The sequence below is a fragment of the Hypanus sabinus genome, chromosome 21, assembly GCF_030144855.1.
Source record: "Hypanus sabinus isolate sHypSab1 chromosome 21, sHypSab1.hap1, whole genome shotgun sequence".
Lineage (NCBI taxonomy): Eukaryota > Metazoa > Chordata > Chondrichthyes > Myliobatiformes > Dasyatidae > Hypanus > Hypanus sabinus.
Genome location: NC_082726.1, coordinates 54689156 through 54706132, shown reverse-complemented (window position 1 = coordinate 54706132; position 16977 = coordinate 54689156).

Sequence of the window (16977 nt, the reverse complement as noted above, 5' to 3'; positions counted from 1 at the left end):
GTGAACAAAGCTTTTCTCTCCCCTCATAAGATATTATGCTCTAAAAGCACTTGAAACAGATTCTAAAAGCTTTCGAAGGCCTATAGGAAGCCATTGTAAGATTATCGAATCTTTCTGAGTTATCATTGTTCCTTTTAACTACCAGGGAGTGATTGATTGGCTAATGCAACTCCCAAAAGCAATTTCAAAGAAGTAAAATAAGAAATCCTGAAGCTGACAGGTTGTGGGAACGTTAGGGGTGTCGGGGAACTGCTGGCAGATTAAATCTATTAGAAGGAGCAGCAATGGTAGTAATAGAAATGAGCGGTCTGGAACATTATTCATTGGAGCATAGAAGTCATTGACCACTACAACACAGAAAAAGGTCCTTTGGCCCATCTTCATGGTGGAAGGTCTTCTGTCTAATTCCACCGACATGCACCTGGACCACAGCTATCTCTCTCATCCATTTACCTCTCTGAACTTCTCTTAGAAGTTACAATTCATCTGTCATCTATCATTTCCGCTGGACCCATGAGTCACAGAACATAGCAACACAAAGAAGACCCTTCGACCTACTTAATTACCAGCGTCCTGTTTCTCTGCTTTGTCCCATCTTCCTGCAGCTCGTCCACATCACTGCAAATCTTTCATGTAACTATTCAAGTTTGTCTAAAATGTTGCCGTTTAACCTGCATTTACCACTTCTGCTGGTAGCTCGTTCCACATTCACAGTACCCTCTGAGTGAATCCTTTAAATACTTTATCTTCCAAGCTAAACCAAAGACCTCTAGCTCTAGTTTCAACTAACTCAAGGGGAGAAAGCCTGTCAACACCCGTTATAATTCCTGAGAATGAGAGTGATATTATAGGAGGCTCAGTAAATCATGAGGAGGCAGATACAACGCCTAAAAAAAGTATTCACCCTCCCTTGGAAGTTTTCATGTTTTATTGTTTTACAACATTGAATCAGTCATCATCATTAGGCAGCTGCTGATCCCAGGGGTCATGGGTTTGAGCCTCTGGTGGACTGTGACCAGAAGATTTGAAGTACCGGCTGTTGCCTATGCAGCGGGCCCCCCTTACCACGACACTGATGTAGCTCAAGGGAAAGGCAAGTGCCGATATAGCTTGGCACCAGTGTCATTGCCGTGGATTTGTCGTCCCCGTTGAATCACTATGGATTCAGTTTGGCTTTTCTGATACTGATCAACAGAAAAGACTCTTTTGTGTCAAAGTGAAAACAAATTTGTCTGAATTTATTGCGATTATGAAACAAAATAATTACTCACACCCTTCAAATCAGTATTCAGTAGTTGCACCTTTGGCAGTAATTACAGCTTTGAGTCTGTATGGATAGGTCTCCATCAGCTTTGCACATCTGGACACTGTAATTTTCCCCATTCTTCTGTACAAAACTGCTCAAGCTGTCAGATAGCATGGGGATCATCACTGAACACAATAGGATTGAGGTCTCGATTCTGACCTGGCCGCTCGAGGACATTAACTTTGTTGTTTTTAAGCCATTCTTGGATAGTTTTGGTTTTATGCTTGGGATCATTGTCTTGCTGGAAAAGAAATCTTCTCCCAAGTCACAGTTCACTTGCAGACTGCATCAGGTTCTCCTCCAGGATTTCCTCGTATGTTGCTGCAGTTTTACCCTTGACCTTCACAAACCTTCCAGGGCCTGCTTCAGTGAAGCATCCCCACAACATGATGCAGCCACCACCATACTTCCAGCTGGTGTGTTTTTGATGATGTGTGGTGTTTGGCTTATGCCAAACGTAGCATTTAGTCTGATGACCAAAAAGCTCAATTTTGGTTTCATCGGACCAGAGAATATTCTTCCAACTGACTTCTGAGTTTTCTACATGCCTTCTGGAAAACTCTATCTGAGATTTCAAAAGAGTTTTTTCAACAGTGGCCTTTTCTTTGTCATAAAGCTGTGAATGGTGAAGCATCTGGGCAACTGTTGTATGTACAGTCTCTCCCATCTCAGCCACTGAAACTTGTAACTCCTCCAGATATGACCTTGGTGGTCTCCCTCACTAGTCCCCTTCTTGCACAGGCACTCAGTTTTTGAGAAGGTCTGCTCTAGGTAGATTTACAGCTATGCTATATTCTTTCCACTTCTTGATGATTGACATCACTGCACTCCAAGGAATATTCAGTGACTTGGATCTTTCCTTGTATCAATCTCCTGATTTGTGGTTCTCAATAACCTTCCTGCAGAGTGCTTAGAGCATTGTTTGTCTTAATGGTGTAGTTTTTGCCAAGGTACTGACTCACTAGTAGTTGGTCACTCCAGATACAGGTGTATTTTTACGACAATCAATTGAAACACCTTGACTGGACACAGGTGATCTTCATTTAACTAATTATGTGTCTTCTAAAACCAATTGGCTGCACCAGTGATGATTTGGTGTGTCATATTAAAGGAAGTAAATACTTAGCAATAAATTATTCTGTGTTTTATATTTGTAATTAATTTAGATCATTTTGACATGAAACAGCCTTCTTCACTGTCCAAAAAAAGTCAGATTAAATCTACTGTGATTCAATGTTATAATGCAATAATTCATTAAATCCTTAGTGGTTAGTGTATGGAATGAGCTGCCAGAGTAAGTGACAAGTACATGGAGAAGGAAGTTTTAGAGTGATGTGAACCAAATGCCAGGCAAATGGAACTAGCTTAGATGGGAATCTTGGTCAGTGTGGACCCATTTGGTTTAAAGAGCCAATTTCCGTGCTGTGGTTAAATGTATTTTTGTACTTTCACCAGAAGAACTGAAATAGGCATGATAATCTAAAGAATACGCTTCTAAATAAGTTACAGGAAGATCTGTGGATCCACTTGCACAAATATTGAAGATGGCAAGACAGGCTCTCAAAACATTGAAGGTCCTGATGGATCCTTATGGGATGGATGTGAATCTGCACATGTCAGATTAGTGATGACGGAGTGTCCCACTGTCCCAGAGCTGTGGCAAGGGAGAGTTCCACTGTCCCAGTGCAGTGATGAGGAGTGTTATACTGTTCCAGTGAGGTGATCAGGGTGTGTTCCACTGTCCCAGTGCAATTATGAAAGAATGTTCCACTGTACCAGTGCAGTGCTAAAGGAGTGTCCCACTGTCCCAGTGAAGTGGTGAAGGAGTGTTCCACTGTCCCAGAGCAGTGATGAGGGAGTGTTCCATTGTCCCAGTGTGATGATGAGAGAGTGTTCCACTGTCCAATTGCAGTGATGGGGAGTGTTCCACTGTCCCAGTGCAGTGATGGGGAGTGTTCCACTGTCCCAGTGCAGTGATGAGGGAGTGTTCCACTGTCCCAGTGCAGTGATGAGGAGTGTTACACTGTACCAGTGCAGTGCTAAAGGAGTGTCCCACTGTCCCAGTGAAGTGGTGAAGGAGTGTCCCACTGTCCCAGAGCAGTGATGAGGGAGTGTTCCTCTGTCCCTGTGTAGTGATGAGGGTGCAGCACAGCACCTAGTGCAGTAATGTTGGAGAGATACATTTTCCTTTTCTTGTATAATTTATTTTGTAATTTATAGTAATTTTATGTCTTTTGACTGTGCTGCTATTACAAAAGTACACATTTCACTTCATAAAAGACGGTGACAGTAATCCTGATTCTGAAATTCCTTTACGCCTACATTGAAACATGTATCTTCTGACTAAACAGCAGAATTTTGTATGAATTGGCTTGTACACCCTGACTTTCAAACACTTCAGAAGGGGTTGTAAGGTGGTTTGCGATCGGGCACAGTTTGGGACCTCGACACTACGCAGTGCAGCAGGTGACCTGCCTCTGACTTCCCCTTTAATTCCTGAAGCCGTCGAGTGTGTATCTCCTCACTATGGTAACTTCATTTTCAGATGAGCAGCTTCTAGTGCCTCGGCATAACAAATCTCCCTTAAACTCCGTGGCTGAGCGAGCAATCAATGCCATACACTGCAGGACCTGTCATTGATTTGTGGAGTGCTTTTTCCTTGAAGGTTAATCAGTCCTGAAGCTGTGGAATTTTGGTTGAAAGTGCAGGCGCTTCTCTCTCAAGTGCCTGCTGCTTCGGAGTCCTGCTGACAGCCGGTGAGTGGCAGGAGAAATTGACTAAGCTGCCATGGGGAGGGCAGGATGGCTCCCACGTATTCAGTGTCTGAATCCGCTTCGGTGCATGACCTCAAGGAGTGGCCTGGTGTTCGGAATCATCAGAACCACCAAAAGGGATCAATTCGCAGGGTACACCCAATTACTAAAGTCTAAGCTGCAGTAAGGGAAGTATTACATTGACAAGAGAGGCCACTTGCCCGTGACTGGTCTTTCATGATGGAAGGCGAGAGCTTTTAATGATGGATGCTGCCTTCTTGAGGCATCACCTTTTGATGTTCTTGATGGTGGGGAGGCTAGTGCCCATGAAGCAGCTGGCTGAGTTTACAACCCTCGGCAGCTTTTGATCTGCTGCATTTGAGCCTCCATATCCTGTGGTACGGAAACTCCTTGGTAGCTTCCTACACCTTTAATCTGTTTGTAAAATGCGAGCTTGCATTCTTGTATATAAGTATATATAGGCCAAGCACTCAGAGGACACAAAACAATGAATAGTGCACTGAAGTTGTTTCCTCGATTGGTGATGAAACACTTCCAAGCAAACTGCCAAGATTGGAGAACAACTCAACCCAACCAAAGCATACCCATTTTCCAAAGCACTTCACTGGGAATAATTTCCAAGTTGTACCCCGGTTGTGGGTGTATGCGGTGTCCAGGGAGGGGCTGAAGGGCCTGTTTGCCTTTTGGATGACTCTGTAAGTCTGTAAATGGACCTTTGATCTTCATTACTTGGAAAGATGTAGGAACTCAGCAAGTCAGGCAGCACCTATGGAGAGACATAAACAGTTGACATTACAGGTCGTGACCCACCATCAGGACTGGAAAAGAAGGGGCTACAAGATGGGTGGAGGGGAGGCAGTGCAAGCTGATAAGTGATTGGTGATCCCAGGTGAGAGTGAAAATGGTGGGTGGGAGAGTGGGTTGAAGTAAAAAGCTGGGAGGGGATATGTGAAAGAAGTTAAGGGCTGTGAAGAAGAAGGAATCTAACAGGAGAGGACAGTGAATCACGGGAGAAAGGAAAGGAGGAGAGGGCAAGTGAGAAGAAAAGGGGTGCGAAGGTAATTGGGATGGGGAATGGAAAAAGAGAAAAGGAGGGATGGGGAGAAATTACCAAAAATTGGAGAAATCGATGTTCATGCCATCAGGTTAGAGGGTACCCAGGCAGAATATGAGGTTTTGTTCCTCCAACCTGTGTTTGGCCTGATCATGGCAGTAGAGGCCATGGACGGACATGTTGGAATGGGAATGTGAAGTCAAATTGAAGTTGATTGTAGTCAATTTGGGATGCTACGTTGAAAATATATAAGATCTTGGTGAGGCCTAATTTGGAGTATTCTGTGCAGATATGTTACCTAACTATAGGAAAGATGGCAATAAGATTAAAAGAGTACAGAAAAAAATTACAAGGATATTGCCAAGACTTGAGGACCTGAATTATAGGGAAATGTTGAAAAGGGCTTTATTTCCTGGAGTGTAGGGAAATGAAGGGAGATTTGATAGAGGTATACAAAATGAGGAGAGTTATTGATAGGGTAGATGCAATCTGCTTAGGTGATACTAGAACTAGAGGTCATGAGCTAAGGGTTGAAGGGGAAATGATTAAGGGAACACGAGCAGGAACTTCTTCACTTAGAAGGTGGTGAGTGTATGGAACAAGCTGCTAGCGGAAGTGATGGATGTGGGTTTGATTTCAACATTTGAAAGCAATTTGGATAGGTACATGGATTGGAGGGGTATGGAGGGCTAAGGTCTGGGTGTAAGTCGATGGGACTAGGCAGATTATTAGTTCAGCATGGATTAGATGGGCTGAAGGGCCTGTTTCTGTGCTGTAGTGTTCTATGACTCTTTAACTCTAAATGGGTATCCACCGGGAGATCCTGCCTTTTGTGCCGGATAGGATGAAAATGCTTGACAGATCAGTCCCTCAATCTGTGCTCAATCACATTACAAGTATTTTTGAAATCCAAACATTGCAGATATTTGAAATCAGAAATAAAAATAGAAAATGTTTCGATTTCTCAGCAAATTAGGCATTGTCTGTGGGGAGACCCAAAATATTAACTCAGTATCTCCTTCCACAAAGAATCTTCAGTGTAAAGTATTCCCTCTGTATCTCTTGCTATGTCTGCTGCCTGAGGTTATGTTCCCCACAGGGAGTTTGAGCTTATTTAGTGGTCCACTTTAAGATGGGTCTGGATCCAAGGGGGTGTGAAATCAGCAAACCACCTATCATTTTCAATCCATTAACATCTATCTCGGAAAGACTGGGTTGGAATTCCTCTCAGCCATAAAGTAGCAGATGAACTGATGGAACATATAAACATGAAAAAACATGAACAGAGGTTACCATTTCATTGCTTTTACAAGCAACACCCATATAGTTTCACTGACCTTTTCTCTTTCCAAAGCAGAAAGCAAAGCAAAATTATTCCTATACATGAATAAGGACATCACAGCACAGTACAGGGCCTTCGGCTCACAAGATAGTGCCGACCTTTTAACCTGTTCAAAGATCAAATCAACCCTTCCCTCCTATATAGCCCTCCATGTACTGATCTAAGAGTTTTAAAAATGCCCCTAATGTATTTGACTCTACCACTACCCCTAGCATGGCATTTGTACATCCTCCTGTGTAAAAGAACTTACCTCTGACATCCCCAAACATCCTCTGCTGTTATTGGAAGGAGATACAGGAGCTTTAGGTCCCACACAGCCATGTTCAGGAACAGTCATTACCCTTTGACTATCAGTCTCCTGAAATATCATGGGTAACTTTACTCACCTCAACTCTGAACTGATTCCACAACCAATGGACTCTAACTTTCAAGTTCTCAGCATTATTTATTTACTGCAATTATTTATTATTATTATTAATAGTAGTAGTACAAATTCTAGTGTAGACCATGCCGCTGCCTGCTACTCAGAGGTACTGGAGTTGGTGCCTTTGAGTGGGTGTGAAGGCAGTGTGCAGTGAAACTGTGAGTGGCTCTCTTGGACATTTCCATAAGACCATAAGATATAGGAACAGAAATAGGTCATTCAGCCCACTGAGTCTGCTCCACCATTCAATCATTGGCTGATCCAATACTTCCAGTCATCCCCACTCCCCTGCCCTCTCCTCATACCCTTTGATGCCCTGGCTAATCAAAAATGTATCTCTCTTGATTGCTTTTGCAATCGCAAGACCCTGTTAGACATTGATTGCCGCAGGTCTGCTTCCCTTGATTAGTGGTGAGACAGGTGGCGAGGCGGCAGTGTCGCCTCAGTTGTAGCTAGGACTAGGCCTCAGTCCTCAGGCTTGTGTTGTAGCGTAGCAACTGGACTCAGCTGGGGATGGCCTCTCACGTCAATGCTATCTTCCAGTTGTGGATCAATGGAATTACAGGCTGGACTGCTGGAAACTATCAGTTTGTGACATGTTGTTCAGAAACTTGGTCTAAAAATTTCTTTTCTTACTTGATTATGTTCTTTATTACTTTTCTCACTACTTTGAATGTGCGTGTCTGTTTTTGCATCTCAGCCCTAGGGGAACGCTGTCTCATTTGGCTGTATCCATGTATAGTTTGAATGACAATTAAACTTGATTTGATTTGATTTTGATATAGCCCAGTCCATCACAGGTAAAGCCCTCTCCACCACTGAACACATCTACATGAAGCGTTGTTGCAGGAAAGCAGGAACCGTCATCAGGGAACCCCACCACACAGGTTATGCTATCTTCTTACTGTTGCCATCAAGAAGAAGGTAGAAGAGCCTCTGGAATTGTATCACCAACTTCAGGAAAAGTTATCACCCCTCAACTATCAGGCTCTTGATCCAAAGTGGATAGCTTTACTCAAATTCAGTTGCCCCACACCTATGGACTCACATTCAAGGACTCTTTATTTCACATTCTCAATAGATTTCTTATTTATTTATTTTTATTTTTCTTTCTTTTTCTGATCGCATAGTTTGTTGTCTTTTGAACTCTCAAGTTGGTGCAGTCTTTCATTGATTCTATTATAGTTATTATTCTATTATGGATTTATTGAGTATGCTTACAAGCAAATGAATCTCAGGGTTAAAAGTACAGAAACATAGAAAGCACAATACAAGCCCTTCGGCCCATAAAGCTGTGCCAAACATGTCCTTACCTTGGAAATTGCCTAGGGTTACCCATAGCCCTCTAATTTTCTAAGCTCCATGTACCTATCCAGGAGTCTCTTAAAAGACCCTATCATATCCGCCTCCTCCCCGGTTACCAGCAGCCCATTCCACACACTCACCAATCTCTGCGTAAAAAAAACTTACCCCTGACATCTCCTCTGTACCTACTTCCAAGCACCTTAAAACTGTGTCCTCTTGTGCTAGACATTTCAGCCCTGGGAAAAAGCCTCTGACTATTCACACGATCAATGCCTCTCATCATCTTATACACCTCTATCAGGTCATCTTTCATCCTCCATCTTTCCAAAGAGAAAAGGCCAAGTTCACTCAACCTATTCTCATAAGGCACGCTCCCCAATTCAGGCAACATCCTTGTAAATCTTCTTTGCACCCTTTCTATGGTTTCCACATCTTTCCTGTAGTGAGGTGACCAGAACTGAGCACAGTACTCCAAGTGGGGTCTGACCAGGGTCCTGTATAGCTGCAACATTACCTCTCTGCTCCTAAACTCGGTCCCATGATTGATGAAAGCCAATGCACCTTACGCTTCTTAACCACAGAGTCAACCTGTGCAGCTGCTTTGAGTGTCCTATGGACTCAGACCCCGAAGTCCCTCTGATCCTCCACACTGCCAAGAGTCTTACCATTAATACTATATTCTGCCATCATATTTGACCTACCAAAATGAACTACCTCACAGTTATCTGGGTTGAACTCCATCTGCCACTTCTCAGCCCAGTTTCACATCCTATTACTGTCCCACTGTAACCTCTGACAGCCCTCCACACTATCCACAACACCTCCAACCTTAGTGTCATCAGCAAACTTACTAACCCATCCCTCCACTTCCTCATCCAGATCATTTATAAAAATCACGAAGAGTAAGGGTCCCAGAACAGATCCCTGAGGCACACCTTTGGTCACCAACCTCCATGCAGAATATGACCTGTCTACAACCACTCTTTGCCTTCTGCGGGCAAGCCAGTTCTGGATCCACAAAGCAATGTCCCCTTGGATCCCATGCCTCCTTATTCAATAAACCTTGCATGGGGTATCTTGTCAAATGCCTTGCTGAAACCCATATACACTACATCTACTGTTCTACCTTCACTAATGTGTTTAGTCACATCCTCAAAAAATTCAATCAGGCTTGTAAGGCAGGACCTGCCCTTGACAAAGCCATGCTGATTATTCCTAATCATATTATGCCTCTCCAAATGTTCATAGATCCTGCCTCTCAGGATCTTCAACATCAACTTACCAACCTTTGAAGTAAGACTCACTGGTCTATAATTTTCTGGGCTATCTCTACTCCTTTTCTTGGATAAAGGAACAACATCCAACCCACCAATCCTCCGGAACCTCTCCCGTCCCCACTGATGACGCAAAGATCATCACCAGAGGCTCAGCAATCTCCTTCCTTGCCTCCCACAGTAGCTTGGGGCACATCTCATACGCTCCTGATGACTTATCCAAATTGATGTTTTACAAAAGCTCCAGCACATCCTTTTCCTTAATATCTACATGCTCAAGCTTTTCAGTCCACTGTAAGTAATCCCTAAATTGCCAAGATCCTTTTCCATAGTGAATACTGAAACAAAGTACTCATTAAGTTCCTCTGCTATCTCCTCCAGTTCCATACACACTTCTCCACTGTCACACTTGATTGGTCCTATTCTCTCACATCTTATCCTCTTGCTCTTCACATACTTGTAGAATGCCTTGGGGTTTTCCTTAATCCTGTCTGCCAAGGCCTTCTCATGGCCCCTTCTGGCTCTCCTAATTTCATTCTTAAGCTTCTTCCTGCTAGCCTTATAAACTTTTGATCTCTATCATTACCTAGTTTTTTGAACTTTTCGTAATCTTTTCTTCTTGACTAGATTTACAACAGCCTTTGTACACCATGTATCTTGTACCCTACCATCCTTTCCCTGTCTCATTGGAACATACCTATGCAGAACTCCATACAAATATCCCCTGGACATTTGTCACATTTCTTCTGTACCTTTCCCTGAGAACATTTGTCGTATATGGTGATATATATCTGCTTTGATAATAAGTTTATGTTAAACTTTGAACTTTTTATGGTCTTTATGTATTTGCACAGATTGTCTTCTTAGTATATTGCTTATTATTTTTTATTGTATGTTGTTTATCAGTGCTCCTATTGTATTTCTTTGTTCTGCTGTGGATGCCTAAAAGAATACAAATCTCGGGATATACAGACTTTGATAATTTACTTTGAAATTTGAACTTACCCCTCCCTCAACATCTCTAAAGTGCCAATGTATTTGGTCAACATCATCACTATAGATAAATAGAGACATTTACAGTGTCACAGTAGCATTACAAGTGCACAGATATGTGCCATGGTGTATGATGTGGGTGCTCATGGTCTTAGACTATGATTGCACTTGCCAATATGTGTTTGGTATGAGTGTTAATTTCACCATTGTTTTTAATGCAAACTCATTCATTAATTAAGAGCTGTGTGATTTCTCCATGATCCACTCTGCAGGGGTTGGGCATTTTATTAAGGCGAGTTGTAATTGACCCAATTAAGATGAAACAACATGAGTTCGTGGAGTGTATAGACATACTATGAAATAAAAGTCTGATGCATTTTGATGTCATTGACTAAGGGACTGCATGAGAAATTGAGGGGGCACAAACAAAGCATATGCATGCCATCATCGACTGGGGCACCGAGTGTAACGGGCATGAAACTGTAGCCGTATAAAATTCTGGTGAGCCTTCACTTGGAATACTATATGCAGTTTAGATTGCCCCATTATAGGCAGCATGTGGAGGCTTTGGAAAGGTTGCAGAAGAGGTTCACCAGGACTAGATAGTAATAACTGTAAGGAGAGTTTGGACAAGCTTACATTGCTTTCTCTGGCTGAGGGGAGAACATGACAGTAGTGTATAAAATCATGATAGGATAGAGTAGACAGAATCTTTTTTTTCAGGGTAGAAATGTCAAATACTAGAGGACATTCATTTAAGCTGAAGGGTGATATGTTTAAAGAAGATGTGTGGGCGAGTTTGTTTTACACAGAGTGGTAGATGCTTGGACCATTATTCAGGAGTGTTGATGAAAACGAATAGGACAGTGGCATTTCAGGGGTGTTTAGGCATGAAAGTGCAGAATGGAGAGATATGCATCTTGAGCAGGCAGAAGATTTAGTTTAATTTTGCATTGTGATTGTCACAAACAAAGGGCCTGTTCCTGTGTGTACTATTTTCTGTTCTATGTTCCATGTCCTATTCCAGAGTGCAAACACTCAGTTCAGATAAGATGTAAAATCAAAACCTTCTCTCCAAAATATTCCTTGGCTTAGAAGCTGAAATGTTTTTCCGATGTCCTGGTCATTATTCAAAGATCAAATGTCAAAGTAAATTTATTATGTAAGTATGTATGTATGTATATGTCACCTTATGTCACCTTGAGATTCATTTTCTTGCAGGTATTCACAGAAAAACTACACCTAGATGAAGACTGACCAATGTGTTAAAGAAGACAAACTGTGCAAATAATAAATACTGAGAACGTGAGCTGCAGAGTCCTTGGAAATGAGTTCCACAGGTTCAAGATTCAAAATTGTTTAATATCGTTTCCAGTACACAAGTGTAAAGGAGAATGTATTAATTGTTACTCTGGATCTGATGCAGCATAAAAAAACACAAGATAAAGGATGCAATAACAAAAAAATACACAATAGATATAAATACATAAGATGGCTTCTATACTGTACATAGATTGATTACATATCCATAAGTGAAGCTAGGCACAGGAGTGTCTACATAAGGTGACTGGCAGGAAATGATAAAGTCGTGGTTGTAGGGTTGCCAGGGCAGCCTGGCTCAAAGGACAGGAAGGGTCTACTCCGTACTGTATGGCAAAATAATAAACAAATAAATAAATAAATAAAACAAATCCACTGTTGAAATACAATTAAATTAATGAAAGGCTACACACAAAGATGGACAAACAAGCGAAGAAGAGAAACTGCAAATACAAAACAAAATTAATATTGATAATAAATAAACCATGATGTTGAGAATGAGTTGTAGTCCTTGAATGGGGGCTTATAGGTGGTGGAGTCAGATCAGTGCTGAGCTGAGTGAAGTTGTCCACGCTGGTTCAGGAGCCTGATTGTTGAAGGGTAATAACTGTTCCTGAACCTGGATATTCATCCTTCAGCTGGCATCACTGAGGCATGTTCAGAGATGAGATTGCTAATAATTTATTAACGGGAGAATGAAAAACTCTGCCATGGACAGCCCCAAGCCTGGCTGCAAAAGGGAAAAGGCTTGGGCATGGGGCTTGCATCCCATCCCGTAAACCCCAGAGCTACAGAAATTCCAATAGAAGCTCCAAAGACCTCATCCTTGGGAGAGGAAGAGTCTTCCCCTCGAAGATGGTGAAAGTGGAGCCCACAGCGCTGATTAACCTGCTCAGCTGCTGTCAGCGGCCTATGCCCCAACAGAGGTGATGGGCTTAATGAAAGCCTCCATTATTGAAAAGTGTTACGTTTTCATGTAAATGACCTGCTTTCTCATTTACCCTCTAGTATTATGCATATATTAGGGTTGGTAGACTAGCTCAATGATATTCGCTTGGTTTAGAATCACATTGTTGTCTGAGGGAACTTGCTGTTCACAAATGGTTTGCAATATTTCACTAGCTACTATCACCTATTGAGGTTACAGTGTTGTGCCAAACCATTTAAACTAGTAATCAAATGGTCAAAGAAATGAATCCCCTCTGCCTACACATTGTCCAATACCCTCACATGTCTCTCTTAATGTACCTGCCTCTACCACCACCAAAAACACTTGGCCTTCAAATCACCTTTTAAATCACCCCCTTTTACCTTAAATGCATGCCCTCTGGTATTAAACATTTCAACCCTGGGAAAAAGACATTGTGTGACTACTCCATATGCGCCTCTCTTAATTTCATAAACCTCTATCAGATTTCCCTTCAGCCTCTGCCGTTGCAGAGAAAGCACATCAATGAAGCCATCACCCGCATCTCCTCCATTTCCTGCACTTCGGCCCTCACCCCATCCTCCCGTCACCACAACAGGAACCGAGTTCCCCTTGTCCTCACCTACCACCCCCCAGCCTCCGGATCCAGCACATTATCCTCTGCAACTTACGCCACCTTCAACAGGACTCCACCACTGAGCACATCTTTCCCTCTCTACCACTCTCCGCTTACCACAGGGATCGTTCCCTCCACAACTCTCTGGTCCACATGTCCCTCCCCACAGATCTCCCACCTGGCACTTCTCCCTGCAAGCGTTAGTGCCACACCTGTCCCTACACCTCCTCTCTTACCTCCTTTCAGGGCCCCAAACAGTCCTTCCAGGTGAGGCAACACTTCACTTGTGAGTCTGTAAGGGGTCATCGATTGAATCTGGTGCTCCCGGTGTGGCCTATTCTACATCGGTGAGACTCGACGCGGATTGGGGGACCGCTTTGTTGAGCACCTCCGCTCCATCCGCCACAACAGACAGGATCTCCCGGTTGCCACCCACTTCAACTCTGCTTCACATTCCCATTTGGTTATGTCCATACATGGCCTCCTCTTCTGCCATGATGAGGCCAAACTCAGGTTGGAGGAGCAACACCTCATATACCGTCTGGGTAGTCTCCAGCCCCTTGGCATGAACATCGAATTCTCCAACTTCTGGTAATTCCCTCCCTCTCCCTTCCTCCATCCCAGTTTCACTCTGCCTCCTCCTCCAGCTGCCTATAACCTCTCTCATCATTCCATCTTCTTCTACTACCCATAGTGCTTTCTCCTTACGTTCCTTCTTCACCTTTCCTGCCTATCCCCTCCCTGCTTCCCTTCCCCCACCCCTTGATGTTTTCCCTTACTGGTTTTTCACCTACCAGCCTTCTCCTTCCCAACCTCCCCCCACCTTCTTTATAGGGCACCTGCCCCCTCCCTCTTCAGTCCTGATGAAGTTTCTTGGCCTGAAACATTGACTGCTCGTTTCCACGGATGCTGCCCGACCTGCTGAATTCCTCCAGTGTGTTGTTCTTGTTGCAACAACCCAAGTTTGTCCGACCTCGGTAAAAGCTCAGTCTTTCTGAGGAGTTTCTGGAGATGGACACCATCTGCACCGAAGTAATATTCCCCCTTCAAATCCACAAATGGTCTCCAAGTCCCAATCATATTCAAATCGTGTTTCATCTTCACAACTGGTGATGTTGGCATTAGATATCCCATGTTAACTTAACCGGATGAGAATGAAGAAAACGTAATTGTTTCAAATGTCATATACAAGTCTCTTGGCAGCAACATGTCTAGTGTAAGTGTAAATTAACTCAGTACCTCCAAATACTTACAAATGTCATGACATTTCAGCCAGATGGAATTAAAATTCAATAAGCCACTGTCCATTGCTGGATTGGAAATGCTGGAATACCAACTAGGGTTAGAATGTCCAGCTTGTTATATGGTCAATAGTTTGATGAATAAATAGTCTCCTATCGAATATTGAAAGGCCTAGATAGAGAGGAGGTGGAAGGGATATTTCCAATAGATGGAGAATCTAGGGTAACAGAGCCCAACGTCAAAGGAAGGATGATCCTTTAGAATAGAGGTGAGGAGGAATTTCTTTAGCCAGAGGGTGGTGAATCTGTGGAATCCATTGTCACAGACAGCAGTGGGGCCAAGTCACTGGGTATACGTCTAGTGGTGATTGATAGGTTCTTGATGAGTAATGGTGTCAAAGGTTACAGGGAGAAAACAGAAGAGCCTGATTGAGGGGGATATTAAATCAGCTATTCAGCCCATCTCTTCTGCTCCATCACTTGATCGTGTCTGGTTTATTATCCCCCTCAACACTATTCCCCTACCTTGTCACCGTAGCCTTTGACAAATTTACTAATCAAGAAGCTACGAATCGCTGCTTGAAATATATCCAATGAAGTCCTCCGGAGCCATCTGTGGCAATGAATTCCAGCATCCGCATAATCTCCTGTGATTTTGAAGTACACTCATTACGTTGATACAGGAAACGCAGTGTGCCCAGTGGGATCTTGGTTTGAAAAGCTACCTCTTCACGGTGTTAACTGATTGTACATAATCTTGACTAAAAAAAACTAATTTGAACTTCACTTGTAATCATTCTAATTGTCTGCAGTTCAAATCAACTGAATTTTCCCATGCCAAATGGTGATAGACTGAGGATTTAAGTGATGCTGTTGAGTTCCACTGAGTTCGAAGACTGAAGATTAAAAAAGGCAGCACTTTGTGGCATCTTTTGGAATTGGACTGTGTCCAACTGGTGAACAGAGTTCATTAGAAAGGATGAATAAAAATAAGGCGAGGGCAACCAGAGTGGCCAGTGTGAGAGTGAGCCAGTGTTAAAGTGGCTTTGGCTCATCAGGTTTCCGCGAGGACATGCTTCAGCGAGGTAAGTATCTGCTAAGTTTCATCTTCTTTGTTCTTCATTCCTCTAAGGCGGAGTCAGTGCAGAGAGAATGGCGCCAGGCTCTGAGTGAGATGTGGGAATTCTGGGAGACCTCCAGTCTCGCACATAACCACATCTGCACCTGCTGCACTGAACTGCAGGCCCTCAGAGAATGTGAGGAGAAGGAACGGGAGACTGAGGAAGAGATAGATAGGAGCTACAGGGAGGTAGTCATCCCTAGGTTGCAGGAGGCAGGTACTATCTGGGTACTACGAGGAGAAGGAGGGGAAATGGGCAGCCAGTGCAGAGTACCTCTGTGGCAGTTCCCCTCAATAATACGTATACCACTTTGATAATGGTGGGAGGCAGGTGGCCCACCGGTGGGGTGGGGGGGGGAGCCGCAACAAATGGGTCTCTGAAACTGAGTCTGGCACTGTGGCTCAGAAGAGAAGAGAGGGGAAAAGGACAGCAGTATTGTGATGAGGGATTCCATGGTTAGAGAACTACAGATGAGACACGATGCCTCCCGGGTGCCTGGGTCAGGGATGTTTCTGATCGGATCCAAGGCATTCTAAAGGGGGACAGTGAGCAGCCAGAAGTCTTGGTACATATTGACACCAATGCCAAATGTAGGAAAGGTGAGGAGTTCCTGAAGGGAGATTTTTGGGAGCTAGGTAAAAAGCTGAAAAGCAGGACCTCCAGAGTAGAAATCTCTGGATTGTTGCTTGTGCCACACACCAGTGAGGGTAAGTACAGGATGTTTTGGCAAATGAATGTGCATTGGAGAAACTGGTGTAGGGGCCAGGGGTCCAGACTTATGGATCATTGGGATCTCTTCTGGGAAAGGTATGACCTGTACAAAAGGAATAGTTTGCACCTAAACCTGAGGGGACCAATATCCTTGTAGGTAGATTTGCTGGAGCTTTTTGAGAGAGTTTAAGCTAATTTGTCAGGGGGATAGAAACCTGAGTAACAGTGCTGTGATGGGGTAGTTGGCTTACAAACTGAGGGAGTGTGTAGTTAGACTGCGAGCAAGGAGAGGCTGATGATAGCGCAAAATTGCAGTCAACAGGATGAGTTGTAATGTAAAAGGGAGACAGAATTGAAAAGGGTGATGAATGCAGGACTGAAAGTATTATATTTAGATGCATGCAGTATATGGAATAAGGTTAATGACCTTGCAGCATAGTTACAGATTGGCTGGTATGACGTTGTGGCTTCACTGAAACATGGCTGAAAGAAGATTATGGTTGAGAGCTTAACATCCAAGGATACACATTGTATTGAAAGGACATGTGGAGGGGGTGGGGTGGCTCTT